Raw genomic sequence first — 19,322 nt, 5'->3', positions numbered from 1 at the left:
GCCGCCAGGGGGCGCGGAGCCGGCGCAGGGGGTTCCGGGAGTCGTCTTCGGGCCGAGAGCTCCAACGTCTGTTCGTGCGTGTGTCTCAGGCACCAAAGCGTGAGCTTCACAGTCTCCTAAACGCGTGTGAAAGGGCCTGCGTCGCGCCTCACAGACGCGTACGTACGTACGTGGAGTGTGAACGGCTGCCCCTCCCCCCGCACGTGGGGGCCCCGCCCCGCCCCCCCCCCCCCCCACTGGAGCCGGGGACCGGTTTGGTTTGCTGGACGCGGTTCTCACCTCCGTGAGGACGGCGACGGGGGACCACCTCCGAGGAGCCCGTGCGAGCGCGAGGGGCGCGGCCTGCTGCAGGTCACAGAGGCCCGCGGCGCGCCCTGGGTGAGGCCGGGCTCTCGCCCCCCCCTCCTTGCGGCCCCCCCCCCCCCCCCCGCACCCGAGCTGCTGGGCCCCTTCAGGGGTCGGGGTCCCCTCCCCCCGGGTTTCCACACACCCTGACGACACCCTGTCTGGAGACCCAGCTCTCCGCAGACACCTCACCCCAACTGCAAGCCCGGAGAAGGGGCGGCCTCTGTCCTCCGAGGCTCTGCCCGCCCGGGCCCTGGTGCAGACCCGGGCCTCCCGCCACACCTTCTGTCAGGCCTCGTGGGCCGCTTCGCTGGATTTCCGCCGTGGGACGCTAACAGACCCGGGCCAGCTGCTCCGGGCCCCCACTCGGTGCCAGGCCTGCAGCCCTGAGACGAGCCGCCCGCCGCCGCCGCCTTGTCCTGTATGCAGGCCGCCTGCCCCGCCAAGGCACGGGTGTCTTCAGTTTCTTCAGGGTGGGAGCTAATGCACTCACCTTGGCGGAGCCCAGCTCTTCCCTTTCACGGGGAGAATCACCTCAGCCCACAAGAGTAGCTCGAAACGCGTACACATGACTCTGACCTAGTCAGGAGAATTAAGCCCGAAAAAAAGCTGTTCACGTGGAAGGAGTGTGGTGAAGCCCATTGGTAATAAACTAATAAAATGTTCCCTAAATATTCCATGAGAGGTGTCCACTGGGCATCACCAGGTGGTCTGTGGCCCCTCATGGGAAGCTACAGGACCCATGTAGCCAGTGGGAAGACTGCAGGGCGGGGTGCTCACCGCACCCTGATGCTCATCTCTCTGGGGTGGCGGCCCATTCGAGCCAAGGTGCGATTGTTGTAAACCATTTATGATAATCTAACAAAAGGGTATAGATAAACTAGTTTTGGTACTGAAGTGGGTTTTTTTGTTGTCGTTGCTCCTGCATTCAGCGTTTTATTAACCAGTCTATTTGAAAGCTCTTCCTGTGTAGTGAATAGAATAGTTTTGAGGCTGGGATTTATCTGGCAATGAGGGAGGAAGAAAAGCATGGTTAGAAAAAAATCCCCTAAGATCCCTGTCACGTTTTTTTCTTTTTTCTTTTTTTTTTTTTCTTTTTTCCCCTGTACTATTTTTTGCAGGAAGAATCTTGTTCATCCTTCACTCTGTTCTGGAGCTACAGAACTAAGAAGCATTTTCAAGGTAATTTGTACCCAAGGACAGAAAAAGAAAATTCTATTAGTCACTTGGACATCCAGATGGTCATTTTTTATCCTAGGCATTGTTGAATCTGTTTGTCCCTGCCCGTCCACATGAAGTCTTTAAGTGATTCCTGTAGGATCCTGGCCTGCACGTGGTAACTTCAGGTGTACAAAGAACATCTCACCCTCTTTTGCCTGGGATCTCATTGCCTCAGTGTGCAAGGACCAACATGGGGCATGCACACAGCACCCCGGGTCAGGCGGTTTTCACTTTGGGGCCAACCTTGCCTCCATGAGACCTCTGAAACACTTCTTCCTGCCCCCCTCTTTTTTTTCTTGACCCTTCTTTTCCAAGGGGACAGTCAAGTAGACAAGCCCCGTGTGCACCCTTGAGAATGGTTGCTACTGTTGACCAACTTTCACAGCATGACTTCAGGATGTTCCCTTAGTTAAAGGTCTGATCTCCAGAGGTGAGGATGGGGAGGGCAAACATTATGGGAAATGCAGAAGACAGCATCCTGTCCCACCGACACGGAGGTGGAGGAGCCCCAGAGGGTGGACATGTGAAGTCTTTCTCCTGCCCCAGTCCAGGCTTCAGTGTCCCCCATGCAAACATCCCTTGTGTGCACATGAGGGCTGTGCAGCTAGACAGCTGACCACAGGGAGGGCCAGCGCTTCCCAAACTGCACACAGCAGCATCCCTGGAGGGTTTGTGGAAGCCCACATGGCAGGAGGGCAGGCAGCCTGTTTCTCATGCCATGAGTCTGGGATGTGGCTCAAATATCTGTATTGCTAACCCATTACCAAGTGATGCCAACATTCTGATGCTGATGCTGTAGATGTAGGGACCTCACTGAGAGAACTGTTGACACAAGCCAGTGATGCCAGAAGTAGAGTGAGCCACATGCCAGGTTGTTGGACCTCTATGTAGAGTTGTTCTTTGACAGCCATTCACTGCAGCTTCTCTCCCACACATGCCAGGTTATCTATCTGAGTCTTCCTTTGTCGAGTACTGAAGGGTCTAAGGCTTACCCTACTTGCAGACTAACCTGTTAGACTACCACAGATTCCCAGGTGCTGGCAGAGGATGTGAGATACCTGGGTCAGAGACAAAGGACAGGTTATAGATTCCAGCCAGAGCAGCAGCCAGAGTATCAGCATTTCCACCAGTTCTCCCAGTGCCAGTTCCCACAGAGTGATGCCAAGAGGGCTGGAGGATGCTTGGCCCCATGATGGGCTGTGGCACAGGAGAGGCACCCTGCACTTAGGGAACCTGAATCTTTTGTAATGGGCAGTAAGCCTACCTGACTTTTGCCTAGGAGGGAGATACTTCTTTATTCTACTGACACTAAAAAATACACTTGCTCCAAGGGTAGACACTGTTCTCATATATCAAGGCTGTTTGCCATACAAACATTCTGAAAACCAGGGTCTGGAACAAAGGCATCCTGTGCCTCTTCTCTCAAGATGTGCAGAAACCTAAAAGGCCAATGAAGAATCGTCTCCAAACACACTTGCACTCCTACCAACACTTCTTTTTGAAAATTGCCAAGAGCCAAAATTCCTTGAAGGCCACAATGGTAGGCAGAATAATGCCTACCCCACCCCAAGGCATTCACATTCTCCTCCCTAGAACCTATGAATATATTACCTGACATGGTGTAATAGTCTCTAGGGGCTCCCATAACAAAATATCATAAGCTGAAAACATTAGGCACTAATTTTATTGGACTTTTGGAGGCTAGAAGTCTAAAGTCAAGGTGTTGGCAGGGCCACAGTCCCTCTGAAGCTTGTAAGGGAGGACCCTCTCTTGCCTCTTCTAACTTGTGATGGCTCCTGGCATTCCTCGGCTTGTAGATACAGCACTTTGCTTCCATTTCCACAGTGTGCTCCCTGTATGTTGTGTCTTCTTATATGACACCAGTCATATTGGATGAGAAGCCCACTCTACTTTACTGTGACTTCATTTTAACTAACTACATCTTCAATGACCCTGTTTCCAAACAAAGTCACATTCTCAGGTACTGGAAGTTGGAACTTCAATGTACCATTTTTGATTGGGGGGCACACAATTCAATTCATAACACATAAAAAAATTCATAACACATGACACAGAGGACTTCACGTTGCCAATCAAATCGACTTTAAAATAAGCCGATTATCCTGGATTATTTGGGTGGACCCAAGGTAATCACAATATTCCTTAGAAGTGGAAGAGGCAAGTGAAACAGCCGATCAGAGTGATGAAATAGGAGAAGGACTCAACTCACCACTGCCGGCTTTGAAGACAGAGAGGGGATCAGCAACCAAGGAATGTGGGCAGCCTCTAGATGTGGGAAAACACCAGGTGTCAGATTCTCCCCTAGAGCCTCCAGAAAGATGCTCAGCCTTGCTGACAGCTTGATTTCTACCCAGTGAGGACTACCAACTTACAGAAATGTAAGGTAATAAATACGTGTTGTTTTGGTCCACCAAGTTTGTGGCCATTTGTTTTTTGAGGGTTTTTTGTTGTTTTTAAAGATTTTATTTATTTATTCATGAGAGACACAGAGAGGCAGAGACATAGGCAGAGGGAGAAGCAGGTTCCCTGCAGGGAAGCCCAATGTGGAACTCCGTCTATTCCAGGATCCTGGGATCACAACCTGAGCCGAAGGCAGACGCTCAACCACTGATCCACCCAGTTTTCCCAGCATTTGTTACAGCAGCCTAGGAAATGCTAGCAACATCGATCACAGCTGGGATACAAGTTCATTTCCCAAGCTATTTTCCACATTGTCCTGTATGGCACAAATTAAATATCTTTCATATATCATTGTTTGCCATTTATAATCCACAATTTATGTCTATAACTATTTCAGAATCTCAGAAAGAAGGAATTCTCTTTGCATCCCTCTTTTTACCTTATTTGCAGTCTTGCATTTCATGGCACCACTTTCAGGTGACTGGAATCACAGCACTGCTTTACATTAGGCTTTGCTTTGTTTTTCAATTAAAATCTTTTGTTGGTAGAAGATAGAAGGAGTGCTTGCTTGCTTAAGGTCTGTTTATCTAGCCTGATGACGCCATGTTTGTATAACAGGAGCTCAGGAAGTTAATCAATATTTGTGATGAAACAACACCCTCCTCCTCAGTGTGCACAATGGCTTGGAAGGTTTGAGTTGTTTATATTACAACTATGCTGGCCACTTATTCTCTATATTGTTTGTGCTTTGAGGGAAGAGACTAGGTCTTTGCATTCTCCAAAGCCTTATACATCTGAGACTTTTACTAAATAATGATGAATTATCGAAGCTGGGGATAGTTGTTTTCTGGAGATGTTTACTTGTGTTCTGGAAGCTTTGATTTCCTGTATCTTTTTATTGTTTTCTGTTCTCCTGGCGTCCCTCCAGTCACCACCTCATCTTTCTGTAACTAAGCTTCCTGAAACAGAACAAAGTACTCCAGGTGTGGTCTCATTTTAGTCTCTGAACTGTGAGGTAATGCTTCTCTTCATAATGATACCTTGTTCTTACCTGGCACCTTACGAATAAATTTCACTGCTGGTGAAGAGAGTATGTGTGTGCGCCCACGCGCGTGCGCACGTGTACACACACACACACTCGCTCACTTCCAAAAGCTGGGCAAAAGTAGGTTATCGGCTCCTTCAGAAAACAGAGAACTGCCAGCTAGGTGCCTCCATATTTTTTCAAGGGATCCACTTAATAGCACAATGTGTTTCTGATGAAAGTTAATAATATTATCTTGAAATTTTAGAATACCTGTCCTCTTGAGTGTCAAAGAACCAGGAGAAACGTAAGTTTACCTTTATAACATCCCTCTGGGAACAGCACCTCTGCTTTTAAATGTGACCCATTATTTTGCTTGAGTGTAAGGTGGGAAGCTTTTGGGAAAAATCTACCCAGAGGGTGGGGCTTCTGAAAGAGTATCCAGAGTGATATCAGCGAAAGAGTATTCAGGAATGTGGCTGCCAGGGAGGGAGATTTAACTGCAGTTTATTTGAAGGAGAATGTAATTTTTCTAGAAGAATCAAATAATTACTGAATAATATCAGATAATGAGAGTTTTCTGAACTCTTAGGATGTTTTGGTGTCAGTTGGAGCTCACCACTTACCACCATCCAGAAACATGCAGTTGAACAGCCTCAGGGTTAAGTGAAAGAGGAGGGTTTGAATTCGCACGGAAGTTTCCAAACAAAAATTGAGGTGTCTGAGTTTAGCCTGGCATGGGTTACACTAATCTCCTGTGGTTGGGGTGTTGTGAAAAAACTCCTGACGTAAATTATGGTAAAAAACCTGAATTTATGTTGTCTTTCTTCTAGGTGTGGGGGCTGCCTTGCTATTGGCTAATGCCTCAAATATGCTCCAAATGTCCTGGTAGATCTAAAAACACCAGTTCTGGGGCTTCTTTGTCTCGTTAACATATGTATATAGCTTTTAACTCACCAAATTTTTTCAAAGAGATGTTTATTATGAAGGAATTTCCACCTGCTGGACACCAGTGCTGACCAAGTTCCTCTGCCACATGCTAGCGTAGCATTCAGCCTAAAAATCTTTCAGACCAGGCTAGATAAGCCCTTAGTCTTTGGATGTTCAAGTAACAAGCATGGTGGACAAATGAAAATATAATTTGCGGCCCCTTGTAAGCTTTATAGCCTGTTATGGTCATAAAGAATATCAAGACCATGAGGACTGGTTAAATGGGATGAATTGCACGAATGCCATGCTCAACCACATTGGAACACGATGCACAAGGAAAAACCAATCGTACTGATCTTGTCTTTATTTAAAATAGTGACATTTTGTTCATGCTGGATTTTTTTTGAATTAATTCTGATTTGTTAAAAGATTGCAGTAAACATTATTTATCTTGATGACTGAATTTTTTGGTGTCCCCTTTAATTTTGCTGCCAAGGCAAATGAGTCACCTTAGTCTTAGTGCTGAGCCAGAGGTTGGCTCCATCCCCTCCTGAAGCCCCACTGAGATGACTGTACTGGGTCTTTCAAAGTCATAAACCCACAAAGGCAAAGAGAATCAGAGAAGACCTTAGAAGGTTCGAATGGAATGGAAAAGTGGCACTTGGCTTAGTGGATTGGAGAAAATGATGCCCCCAGCTGGCAGTGTCAAACACTGAGAAACAACCTTATTTACATTATAAGATCCACTTTCTCCACACACAAACTCTTCAAAACTGGTGGAAGCAAGTGCTCCTGTGACTGGTAGTGAGGGAGGACTGGATAAAGTCTTCTTTAAAAAGTGGCTAGATTCAGCAGTGGCCTGGAGGTATTTTCTGAAGAGACTAAACTGAGGTTATCTAGTCTGGGAGCACCAAGTGCAATTGAAGGAAGGATATGGAGACAGGAGAGTAAGAGGTAGTTTACAAATGAATGTTCAAAACTCCAGACTCCTTCCCATCTTAGGATAGGAACTGGCCATATACCCTTCGGGTAGATTCAAAGTATCTTTTCTGGGAAACCTCACCAGGTGATGAGAAATACCTAAGACACTGACCCCAGGAGCTCCTAAGGACATGGGCCAGCCTGACCATCCTATAGGAAAGACTGTGGGCCATAAGCACCACAAGTCTTCCAGTAAACCCTTAGCAGCCCCCTCTTACACATTGGCTGACAAGGATCATCAGGCAAGATACACAGGGTCAAGTATATCCCAGCAATAATGAAAAGCAAAGCAACAGGAAAAGAGCATCTTATAGAGGCAGAGACCACTCAAACAGAAGAAAAGAACAACTTCGAGGAGGTAAGAGAAGACACTACATCCATAAAACAAGAAGAGCATCTTGTATAAAAGGAATATGGAAGGTACAAAATAAATCTGAGAAAATAAAAATATGAAAACTGAAACTTAAAACCCAGTAAGAAAGTTGAAGGGTAATGTAGAAGAAATCTTCCAGAAAGTAGAGTAAAAAGATTTTAAAAAATTAAAGATAGGAAAAAATAAGAAAATTAGAGAATCAATCCTGGTAACAGGAAATCAATGAGTGAATCATAGGAACAAAAACAAGAAGCAGTGGGAAGGAAATTAGTTAGAAATAACAGAGGAACCCTTCCTAAAACCAAAGAAGGCTATTTTCTAGATGAAAAGGGCCCACCATATATCCTGTCCAAAGTATGAAAATGGTCTACACCAACCAAAGTACATCAGAATTTCAGAGTGTTGGGGACAAAGAGAAGACTCAAAGCACTTGCAGAGACAAACATGTGGCTCACAGGTAAAGAATCAAGAATCAGAATGACATTATATTTAAAAAGATAATAAAAGGAACTGCTTTGGAAAAAACAAAAAAAAAATCAGAATGACATTAATTAGACTTCTTGGTATCAATCTCAGAAGCTAGAAGACAATGAAGCAATGCTTTCCAAATTCCAAGAAGAAATTATTTCTGTCCTAGAATCCTATCCCTTGCCAGAAAAATCCACTAAATGTGAGGGTAGAACAAAGACCTTTGAGGATATACAAAATTTCAAGAAATTCACTTCATGAAGAAATTACTGAGGAAGCTGCTACATATCCTCCAAAAAACCACAGAAGAGGAAGAATTGGAATATAGAAAACAAAGGACATGGCAGAGACATTTCTTTGGAAAAAATGACCTGATATCCTCACATGTTTGGATATATAGAAAGGAGATTTACACAAGGATACTGTTTGGGTGTATGGTGGTAATAAATATGCAGGGAGTTAAGTGCATGTGCGCATACACACAGTACAGTGAAAAGCTCTGGGGAAAACATAGTATTGTGCAAGAAAGAAAAAGTAACAGTATACTGTGACTCAGCTGTAAATAGCATTTGCAAGCATAATTATATAAACACCAAATACTGCTACAACCAAACTATGTTGTAACTGTATTGATATTGAGAGGATGAAAAGTCGAGAAACCCGCGTGGATAAAGTAGGGTACCATGGTTATGGGGTTTCTGAGAACAGGCTTGTCATCTTCCATAAAGGGAAGTTAACAGATAGGGCCTAAAATGGAAGGCTCCAGGAAGAGGAACGCGGGCATGTTATTTGTAGATAGGAAAGGAAGTACAAAGGGATGTGCTAAACTCGTGGCCAGTGGGTTGCCTCTGGGGGAGCGAAACATGCTAAGGAGGTTCTGCTGTTTTTCATAAAAAGCCTTGTGGAACAATTTGACTTTAAAATATGTGCATATATAATTTTGATAGGAAAAAACCCACAAATTAGAAAAGGAAGAACTTTGATCTTTAAGAGCAGTTCACAGAGTCATGATAAGGACTAGGAAAGGGGGCAGGTGATTCAGAGGTGCACAGTTTCACAGATGCAGTGGCAAAAGGTGGGTGGCCAATTTCATCCACACCTTCTTCTTCAGAGTCAGAGAAGTCAACAGTCTCTCTGGGAGAGAAGGGATCTCCAATTGCACTGCTGCTATATTGCCATAAAAACATGGCAAGTGTCTGAGTGTGTTTCCAGGGTAGGACGTATGGATGATAATTTGAATTAATGATTAAAGATTCCAGTGTAAGCCTGGGTAGCATGAGAATTAATTATAGATTTGATTAAAGAGATTCGGGTTCATTAAAAGTTAAGTGTTCTTATTCCTCAGAATTGTTGATCTCAGTAAAATGAAGTTTGCTGTTTTTGAGTGGGTCTTGCCCAAGGTCCCTGAGTGAAAGCTAAAACAGGTTAAGTACCCTCTTTCCCAGTTCCTCATGCCCCTGTCATAGGGGTCACATCTCATTTCCATGCACACACTGCTGGTAGAATGTCTTTAATTCTTACCATTTCCCCTCGGGCCTGCCGCACGCACTGGGTACTTGAATTTGTAATTAAGCTAGAGTTGATGCTGTCTATGCACAGTTCTATATTTTCTAAGATTGAAAAGGTTTTTCCTGCTCCCATTGGGATGACCTTTGTAATAAAACTCAAGATAAAGCTCTGAAAAATGGAAGTACAAAGGGGTGCTCACTTTTAGAAGAATTAAAATAGGAAATTATCGATGTCAGTAACAAGAGAAACAAGAGCTCTGGGACAAAGCCACGTTTTAGTATTGCACTGGTTATTTCCACTAGCCCCACCACTCCCTCATTTTCTGCTTTTCCCTGTCCTGTGTGTCCCAGGACTCTGACTTGTATTTGCACCTTCCCTTGGCTTCTTGGCCCTTTGACTTCTGGTTAGGGATGCAGGTTTGGCAGGGGAAGCCCCGTTGGGGGTGGGGTGCTGTAGCTTTCTCTGGGCTCCACTACATGGCACCTCCCTCTGTCCCTTCAGGTCCAAGAGTGGTGACAGTTCTCACAGATACTAGGCACCCTCTCTTGATGGTTCCGTGAAAGCCATCCACACTCTGAATAGTTGGTTAGTTAAATTCATTTCAATTAGACTTTCTGATGATGCCATCTGTTTTCTGCCGAGTCCTTGCCTGAGAAGAGTGTGGTTTTCGGCTATGTCATCTATTTGTCTCCCAGTCTCCCTCAGTAACTAATGAGTTCCTAAGGGCGATGGCTCGCTCTCATTCATCTTTGCTTTCCCAAGGTCTAGTACATGGCCTGGTGTGTTGTAGGCATTCAATATATGCTTGATGGATGAAACAATGTACCCATTAGTGAATTCCTCTACGTGGGTTTTTTTTTTTTAATCGAAATTTAAACAGTATTGGTTTTTCCAGTCCATGAGCATGGAATATCTTTCCATTTGTTTGTGCTGTCTCCAATTTCTTTCGTCAATGTCATATAGTTTTCAGAGTACAGGTTGTTTACTTCCTTGGTTGTTTTTATTCTTAGGCATGTTATTATTTTGGGTGCAATTGTAAATGGTATTGTTTTTTAAAATTCTCTTTATTCTGCTTTATTATTAGTGTGTAGAAATGCAACCAATTTTTGTATATTAATTTTGTATCCTACAACTTCACCAAATTCATTTATCAGTTCCAGTACTTTTTCTGGTGGAGTCTTTAGAGTTTTCTGTACATTGTATCATGTCATCTGCAAGTAATGCAAGTTTTAATTCTTCCTTAATGTGATGTTTTATTTCAGAGAAAAAGTCAAGGTTATTTAACATATCTAGACTAGGAGATAAGAGTGGAGGTTGTACATTTGGAATAGAAACATGCACTATTGTCGATGGTTTACAGTCATTAATTGTTTAGGTCAAGCCTCCCTACCTTACCTTATATAAATCTTAAGATTATAGGCCTATAAAACAGACTGTTTCATTTGAAGATATTGGATAAAGGTATAAAACAGAAGCTCATATACAAAAAACATGGAATGTTTTTGGACACTAAGTCTGCGATTTTAGATGCATTCAGACATGAACAGAATATTCCATTTCTAGGGATGAAAAAAATAAAGTTCATTATTATCTCACATAACAAAAATTCTAGAGGTTTCAGGTCCTTCTCTGGCTCCTCATAAGGCTGACTGTTGGCCACCCCTCCCTCTTTCAAAGCCATAAAATGGTGGCCTCTTCCCAGGCACTAGCTTCCCACAAGTCCAATAAAAGCAGACAAGGAAATTCTTTCCACTTGTTTGTTTCCTTAGTGAGGCCTTTAGCAGGTTCCCACTACTGTCCATTGGCCTTGGTTGGCTCTCAGACCCATGAGCTAGCTGCAAGAGAGGCTAGGAATGACTATCTGGTGTTTTCAACATCTGCAGTGGAAGGCAGTGTCTACTAGCAAGAAAGAAGGAGCAGAGGAGAGAACTGTTGGATGAACCACCAAGAGTATAACTCATAACTGGGGATCCCTGGGTGGCTCAGTGGTTTAGCACCTGCCTTTGGCCCAAGGCGCAATCCTGGAGTCCTGGGATCGAGTCCCACGTCGGGCTCCCGGCATGGAGCCTGGTTCTCCCTCCTCCTGTGTCTCTGCCTCTCTCTCTCTCTCTATGTCTATCATAAATAAATAAATAAATAAATAAATAAATAAATAAATCTTTAAAAAAAAAAGAGTATAACTCATAGCATAACTCAGAGAAACACAAGAGCCGAGATGACAAAACTGCCAAGGGTTCCAAATACACTTAATTGAGAAGATTATTTTATCTATAAACTATTTCTGTTCTTTGTATAGGTTGCCTTATTTACTTGAGGGGGCAGAAATAGTGATGATGTCAGTCTGTCTCTTCTGTGACATGAACCTGATACCGACAGTTAATATTTATAAGGGCATTATGCAATCTGCACACAAAATCTGTCACAAACCCTGAGCGCACACACACCTCTTTGTACTGAATTCTCTTTATTCCCAGTTATACTTTCCTGGTTTATTAAATGTACTTGCATTTTATAATAATGATATCTGACAGACCAAAAAATTGTTTCTCAGAAATTCTGCTGTAGGTCCCAATAATTGCTTAAACAATAAAAGTTGTCTTGCGTTAAAGCTTACAGTAAAATATTATAAAGGATAAGGTGCTATTATTCTTTTTCAGTTAAAGAAGAAATATAAACGTCATTCATTGTTTGAAAGAGGACAGAGAAAACATTTATCAAGGTCCCTCTATATGTTGTATGTCTTGCATGTAACCTCATGGACCCTCACAACAACTGTGTGTATGTGTGTTGTGAGTGTGTGACATATGGGATATGTATGTGTATCATTTGGGATATTTACGTAGGGGGTATATGTGTGTTTGTGTGAGTGGTGTGTGTGGTGTGTGTGGTATATGGTTAGTATGTGTGGTGTTTATTATATGTGTGTGGTATGAAGTTTGTGTGTGTGGTGTGTGGTATTTCGTGCCTGTGGTGTGTATGTGCAGGTGATGTGTGTGGTATGTATAGATGGTGTGTGTGTGTGGAACATATGTACAGATATTATATGTATGTGATGTTTATGTGCAAGTGGTGTGTGTGTGTGTGGCATGTATGTGTAGGTGGTGTGTTGGGGGAGACATGTACATGCAGGTGATGTGTCTGTGTGTGCATATTGCTATCTGCTTTGTACGGTGAGGGCGCTGATGCTCAGGATAGTGTGCATTGTTCATTAGTGGTAAAGCCCAGGTTCAAGCCAGGTTTATCCATGATTTCTTACAACCCCATCCTGCCCACTCCCCATGTGGTATGGCTGGTTCAATGGCTGTGTGACATTCTGTCAGAGATTTGGAGTCCCTAATAAGACTGAGGCCCAGAATCAAGGGTAGGTGGATCAATTTGCTAAGGCTGCTATAACAAAGCACCACAACCTGAATGGCTTAAAACAACAGAAATTTGTTCTTTCTCAGTTCTGGAGGCCAGAGGTTCAAAATCAAGATATCAGCTCAGTCAGTTCTTTCTGGAGGCTCTGAAAATAGGATCTGTTCCAGACCTTTTCCTGGCTTCTCGTAGTGGCCAGCAATTCTCAGAATCCCTTGGTTTGAAGACATGTCACTCTGGTCTCTGCCTCAGGATTCACATGACCTTGTCCCCTCTGAGCAGCCTCCCCTCCCCTGAGGACACTAGTCATTGGATTTAGGGTCTACTCTAATCTCTTATGACCCATCCTAATGACAATAATTATATCTGCAAAGAACTATTTCCAAATAAGACTACATCCTGAGGTTCTAGGGGGAGGGGCATGGGTTTTTTTGGAGGAGGTTACCGTTCGACTCAGTATGATGAGCTTTGAGTAACTGAGAAATTGAAAGAATTTGACTTCTACCTGGCATATGAGCAGTCAGGAAACATCTAGAAAAGGCAGAGTGACATCTGGTCTTCCAATTCTTTCAACAAATGCCTACTGAGCACCTACTAGGTTTTCTAAGCATAGGAATCCAACAGTGAACAACACAGAGAGGGTCCCTGGCCTCCTCGGCTTCCTTATCTGTTCTGTGCTTTGTTGCCCTACCTTCCAGTGCTAATGGGTCAGGTGACCTGTGTGAGCAGGTGTAAGCTAGGGCAAGATTTCCCCCACAGGATCCTCTTCTCCTTCGTGCTGGTCCAGGATAGAGACCAACCATCATCATCACACCTGGCCACAACCCACCTAGCATTTCATATAACACTCTTAATGCACATTACCCTGTTTAATTCTCTCGAAACCACTTGGACATGGTTCTTATTTTTGCTTTACCCACAAAAACAGTCAGTAACTAATGAAGCTGGGACTGGAATATGGTCCCCCCATTCTTACACCTTTGTTTCTTTTCCCCAGTGTCTTTGCAGCCAGACAGATAACACAAAGGTATGAAATGACCATCAGGCCATGCAGCACAGTGAGGACCATGATGAGCAGGAGCCTGAAGATAATAAATACAGATTCTCACCCAAATTTTAGAAACTGTTCTGTGGATGTATGCCGAGATTACAAACACACACGCCCTTTGACTCGGTGATGCCACTCCCAGGAAGTGTGTGAAACAGCCCAATGACCATCAATCCTGACTGGTAAGATAAATGTTGCTCTATCTGTACAAAGGATAAATACGCAGCTATTAAAAATGACATAGTTTTTACTGTACTATCTTCAAGATATATAGCAAAGTGCAGAAAGCATTTGTGCAGAAGTGTACATATTTGCCTGCACGTTTATGGAATATCTCTAATGTGCAAGAAACTGGTCACCAATTACCAGCAGGGAGAGATTCTTTTCATAAATATCCTTTGACATGTTTTGGCTTTTGAACCACTGAATACATTTCCTGTTTTTAAATAATGAAATAAAATACTGTGTAGGTCAAATGAAAGGGGGGCAGTCTGTTTTGTGACCCTTTCCCTGGGCCCAAGGCCATGTCATCACCACCATTCAGGGTGCACCGTCCCTCCACCTTATCCCCACCCAGCATGCAATCGGGCTCATTAAACTTACAGTTTGTTGACCCAAATCATTTAATTCTTTTAGCTCTGCAGGTCAATACTTAGGCTGTTTGGCCTCAACATTGCTTAACTGTCTGCTCAGAGATGCTGCTCCCTCTGGGCTCTCTTCAAATGGCAGGCATCTGTACTCTCCCAGCCACCCCAGGTCACACTTCAGTTTCTTCTCGGCCAACCCCTTCCCTCACCTTAGCCCTATCTCTGCCCCTGGTCCCCACACCCCAGCACATCCAAACACATTCCTCCTCTGCTCTCTGGAAGTCTCTGAAACTCCCTCCCTTCTCCTGACCCTCCCTATCTGAGACATTGGTCTTCTTATCGCTAGTTGATGCTCCGGAGGGACATCCTTCCATCAGGATTATCTAAAGACACAAATCTCATTCTGTCATTTCCCTGTCTAAAAGATCCTTTGGCCCCCAACAAGAGTTCAGCTTCTTTAGCATGGCCCCTGAGCCCTCTCAGGAGCTGGCCCTGGCCTACCTTCCCCTCCCACCCATGCCTCTGTCCAACCTCTCTGCCTCCACCCTCACTAGTCTTCCTCACCAGTCTTCCTCACCTTTGGTAGCCATCAGGCTGGAGCAGATTGAGCTTCCATGGGGCTGGAAACTTAGACCATCAGGGCAGGGGAGGGGTTCTCCAAGAAGATGAATACAAAACTACTAGTGCAGATATCCTACACAAAATCAATGTGTGTTACAACAATAAACAGTCATAATGAATTACACATTTTTAAAAGCCTTAGAATGTCCAGAACCTAAGATCGTCTTTTTGTGAATTAACTCTATGGCATACCTTTCATAGTCTGGGAGCCTTGTTAACTGGCACTGATCCATTGTTCTATAAAGGGAACAGAAGAGAGAGCCACCCTTCCTCTAGTGTGGTGAATTGGAAATTCCTTTCATTGTCGACAATTAAGTTTTGTTTTCACAACTCATTATTAGTCTTGTCATGCTAAGAAGCAATCTCTATGTTAAGACACATCAGACATGTGACCATACACACAGACATTCTTGCTACCTATAGCACTGCTACAGGCTTGGGCTTGATAGACACAGGAATTCTGGACCATTCCAGTTGGGGTAATTTGCTTCAAAAAGAAAAAGGACCACATGGTGTGTTTGTAATGGCACAGGCTGTGTGCCTCCCAGGTGTCTGTGACACCGCCCTTCCTGTGGGCTGGCTATGGACTGAGAAGGAGGGCAGACTCCCAAGAAGTGTCAGGAGATGCCGCTAGGAGTCTGAAGGCAAATGAAGGCCAGGTGGTCCGGGGCTAGGAGGAAGCCAGCCTCACTTGTCCCCAAAGTGAGACAACAGACCACTGGTAAGCAGCTAGCAGGGCCACAGGGCCCTGGAAGAGGATGCCTTAAAAGGGAAAGTAGCATGGCCCCAGGCAAGTTCCTTCCGTGGAGCTTCATTCTAATCTGTAACAAAGTAACAAGGTGGGGCACCTGGGTGGCTCAGCCTTCAGCTCAGGTCATGATCCCAGGGTCCTGGGATCAGCCCTGAATCAGGCTCTCTGCAGGGAGCCTGCTTCTCCCTCTGCCTGTGTCTCTGCCTCTCTTTCTGTGTCTCTCATGAATAAATAAATAAAATCTTTAAAAACAAAACAAAACAAAACAAAACAAAACAAAACAAAACAAAACAGGGATCCCTGGGTGGCGCAGCGGTTTGGCGCCTGCCTTTGGCCCAGGGCGCAATCCTGGAGACCCGGGATTGAATCCCACATTGGGCTCCCGGTGCATGGAGCCTGCTTCTCCCTCTGCCTATGTCTCTGCCTCTCTCTCTCTCTGTGTGACTATCATAAATAAATAAAAATTTAAAAATAAATAAATAAATAAATAAAAATAAACAAACAAACAAAAACAAAACAAAACAAAAAAAAACAAAAGGAAAAAAAAAACAAAAGGAAAAAAAAAAAAAAAAAAAAAAAAAAAAAAAGGGCAAGGACACTTGCCTGCCAGTGACATAGGGAATACACAGACTGGCCTTTATTCAGACCCTATCCCTCTCCTTCCCCCTCCCCCTCAGCTGGGGAAATCCAATGGGGCTGTCCTCACAACAGTAATGGGTACAATCATTGTAGATCCAGTCTCTCCAAGCCCACCACCCATCTGGCCTGATCAGGACTCTGGCAAAGAACACTTCAACCTTCCTGGGGCTCAGATATAAGCCCCAAAGAGAGAAGCCCCTCTATTCCCCCTGGTTGGGAACCTTGGGGCCTGCCTTCCACTGTGGTGGTATAGGCCTCACACAGTTCCATGAGTCTGCTACACAGATGTACAGAATCGAGACTCTTCTTTAATCCTTCTACCACAGGACTCTAAATGCCAAAAGCACATATTTGTTGTTAAAAGTAACAACAACCTTAGGAGACTAGTCCAACTCATTTGTGTTGCAGGTAAAAACAACAACAACAACAACAACAACAAAACCCCAACTAATCAGTACCTGCAATCCAATATTGGTTCTCCTAAGTCTTGTTTCTACAGGCCCTTGTGTTTTTTTAGGGATAATTATGATTTGCCACACAAATCAATGAGTTTAAAGTTTCCCAGATAATATGCATTTAGTAGGAACCTTCTAGAGAAATGTCTGAGCAAAATAGACAGCTGGAGCACATCAGCCTCTCAGGCAGGTTATTAAGGGACCCAGTCATGACTGTGTGGGTGCCACCCCCAGCTGCTGTAGCTTGGGACCCTGTCAAGAAGGGGATCCAGAAGAGAATTCACCTGAGTACCTACTTTTGGCAGATCCCAGAGAGGAACTGGAGCTCAGAATGTGAAGAAAGGTCATCGATATTGAGAAAGACCATAAGAGGAGAGAAATCGCTGCGAGGGAACCAGCACAAGATTCTACCAAGATTAGGCCAAAGACATCTTCAGATACCCCTGGTATCTGGCCTTCAGGCCTTTGGGCTGGGCCTCCTCATGGGACTCACACAGCTGTGAGGCAGAAATACCTGCCTGGGGCACCTGGGAGGCTCAGTCAGTTAAGCCTCTGCCTACCTCTGGGGTTCTGATCTCCAGGTCCTGGGATGGAGCCTTGAGGATAGAGCCCTGCCTCAAGCTCCCTGCTCAGTGGGAGTCCACTTATCCCTCCCTCCCCCCAGCTCATGCTCTCCCTCAAACAAATAAATAAATAAAATATTTTTTATTTTTTTATTTATTTATGATAGTCACATAGAGAGAGAGAGAGAGAGGCAGAGACACAGGCAGAGGGAGAAGCAGGCTCCAGGCAGGGCGGCTCCTCCAGAGTTACTAAGGGACAGAACACAGGTTGGGTTGGTCTAGAGACCTTGGATCTCCTTCTCACTCTGCAACCAGCACTGGCATCTTGTATCCTCAGCCTCCTGGACCTTAGCTTCCTTCTCGATAAAATCATGGTGTGATGGCCTTTCAGGCTTTCCAGCTCCAAAACTGTAGGATATTCTAATGAAATAATGTATATGAAAGCTATAAAAAAATTATGTGTTGGTAAGGCAGTATTACATTATTATTATTACCTCTGGCAATAAAGATTTTGTAGAGGAAGTGGAACGTGAACTTGGCCTTGAAGGAATAGTAGGGTTTGGATTGTGTACCAAAGTGTGTAAAGGACAATGACAGGTCAGCTGAGAAAAAGAGGGAGAAAGAAGTGACCAAGCAAAGATCTCTTTAGGGGGACAAGCTGATGAATGATAGGTGGCTGTGATGTGAAGGTGGGGCTAATCAGTGACATCCTCCTGAGATGGTGGGGCTCAGGCAGCAGCATCACCTTCTAGAAATGCTCCAGGGGCCCTGGCCAAGGCCACCAAGGTCACACTTCCCAGTGGCTAAGTGCTGTGAAGCATAACACCAACCCCCTTCCAAAAAGAAGTCTGAGAAGAGATTGTGACTTCCTGGTTGACTGTCCTTGAAAGCTTTAACCTCACAGGGAGCTTTCTTCTAAATGTGCTAGAGGCTCCCCTTTCCTGGAGCATCAGAAACCACTTCTTTGATCACTGAGCAGCCATGGCACAAACGCCTACTTTTATGAAAGTCCATTTTTAAGTGCTTGGCATACCGCCCTGAGAAATCCCCACACTTCACTGGCACTGAAGAAGTCATGAACTGTGTTGCTAACATTGACTTTGAAGTTGTCACTCCAAGGAAAAGCTGTCATCGACGTGGGAAGCACTCACATTTAATTATCACTCACAGACACTCCTCAAAACTGTTCCTGGATGCTTCAGCTATTATTCTGGCTGCTTCTAAAATAAAGTCTTGTGATTATTTGTGTGTGCGTGTGTGTGTGTGTGTGTGCACGCGCGGATGGCCCACAAGGCTGCCTGTCTTGTTTTATGAAGTTGGCTTATCGAAAGATAATTACAGAGCTCAACAGAAGAGGAGATGCTTTCTTCCTGAGGATGCTTATTGCAGAGAGGGAGCACGAGTGACTGTGTCTGGGGGAGTCCAGCGCATGCATTTGATGTCAACTGCCAAGGAACACAGGCTTCAGGTTGTCACTCTTGGAGACAAAATAGCTTTGCAGCCCTGGAATGGGGGGTGTTGTCTCCCAGCACCACTGTCTGCTTCCCAAGACTTCTTCCACCCCTTGGTCACCAAGCACCTGACCTAGGCAATGTTAACCGCTGCTGGCATTGTCTCGGGAAAATGCTCACGCAGGTTCAGGAGGAGAAAGGCAGGATCTGTTTAGGCCACTTTTCCCTGACATCAGCCCACAGTGCAGCTGGCCATGGGCAACGGGGCCACCAATCTCAGGTGGCAATATGCTGTGACAGAGTTGAACAGATGAGACAGAGCGTGTGACTCAAGTCAGGCAGCACACAGGGTAACACAATGAAGGACTCATTTCCGCGGCCTTGTGGCTATCCCAAGTGCTAATGACCGTGCAGTGATACTTCCAGGGCTCTCTCAGAGGAACATGGGCAGACCTTTGACACCAGTACCAAGGTCCCTCCTTCCCAGGGATATCTGTTTAAAAAATTTCCCATGATGTCCTCCTCATTTTTATTTTTTTATTATTTTATTTTATTTTTTAAATATTTTATTTATTCAT

At 44.6% G+C, this 19,322-nt stretch overlaps 1 long non-coding RNA gene across 1 annotated transcript; it reads left to right on the top strand.

Annotated features, from left to right (window-relative positions):
* The first annotated feature begins 438 nt into the window (after nt 1-438).
* On the top strand, nt 439-18,850 carry LOC144323916 (uncharacterized). The gene is made up of 4 exons (XR_013389262.1): nt 439-989; nt 1,467-1,527; nt 13,627-13,859; nt 17,036-18,850. It is a non-coding gene; the product is annotated as an uncharacterized LOC144323916 (long non-coding RNA).
* The last annotated feature ends 472 nt before the right edge of the window (nt 18,851-19,322 follow it).

Source organism: Canis aureus, chromosome 11 (assembly GCF_053574225.1).
Source record: "Canis aureus isolate CA01 chromosome 11, VMU_Caureus_v.1.0, whole genome shotgun sequence".
In the NCBI taxonomy this organism is placed as follows: Eukaryota; Metazoa; Chordata; class Mammalia; order Carnivora; family Canidae; genus Canis; species Canis aureus.
This window is presented reverse-complemented; position numbering and strand designations above follow the sequence as displayed.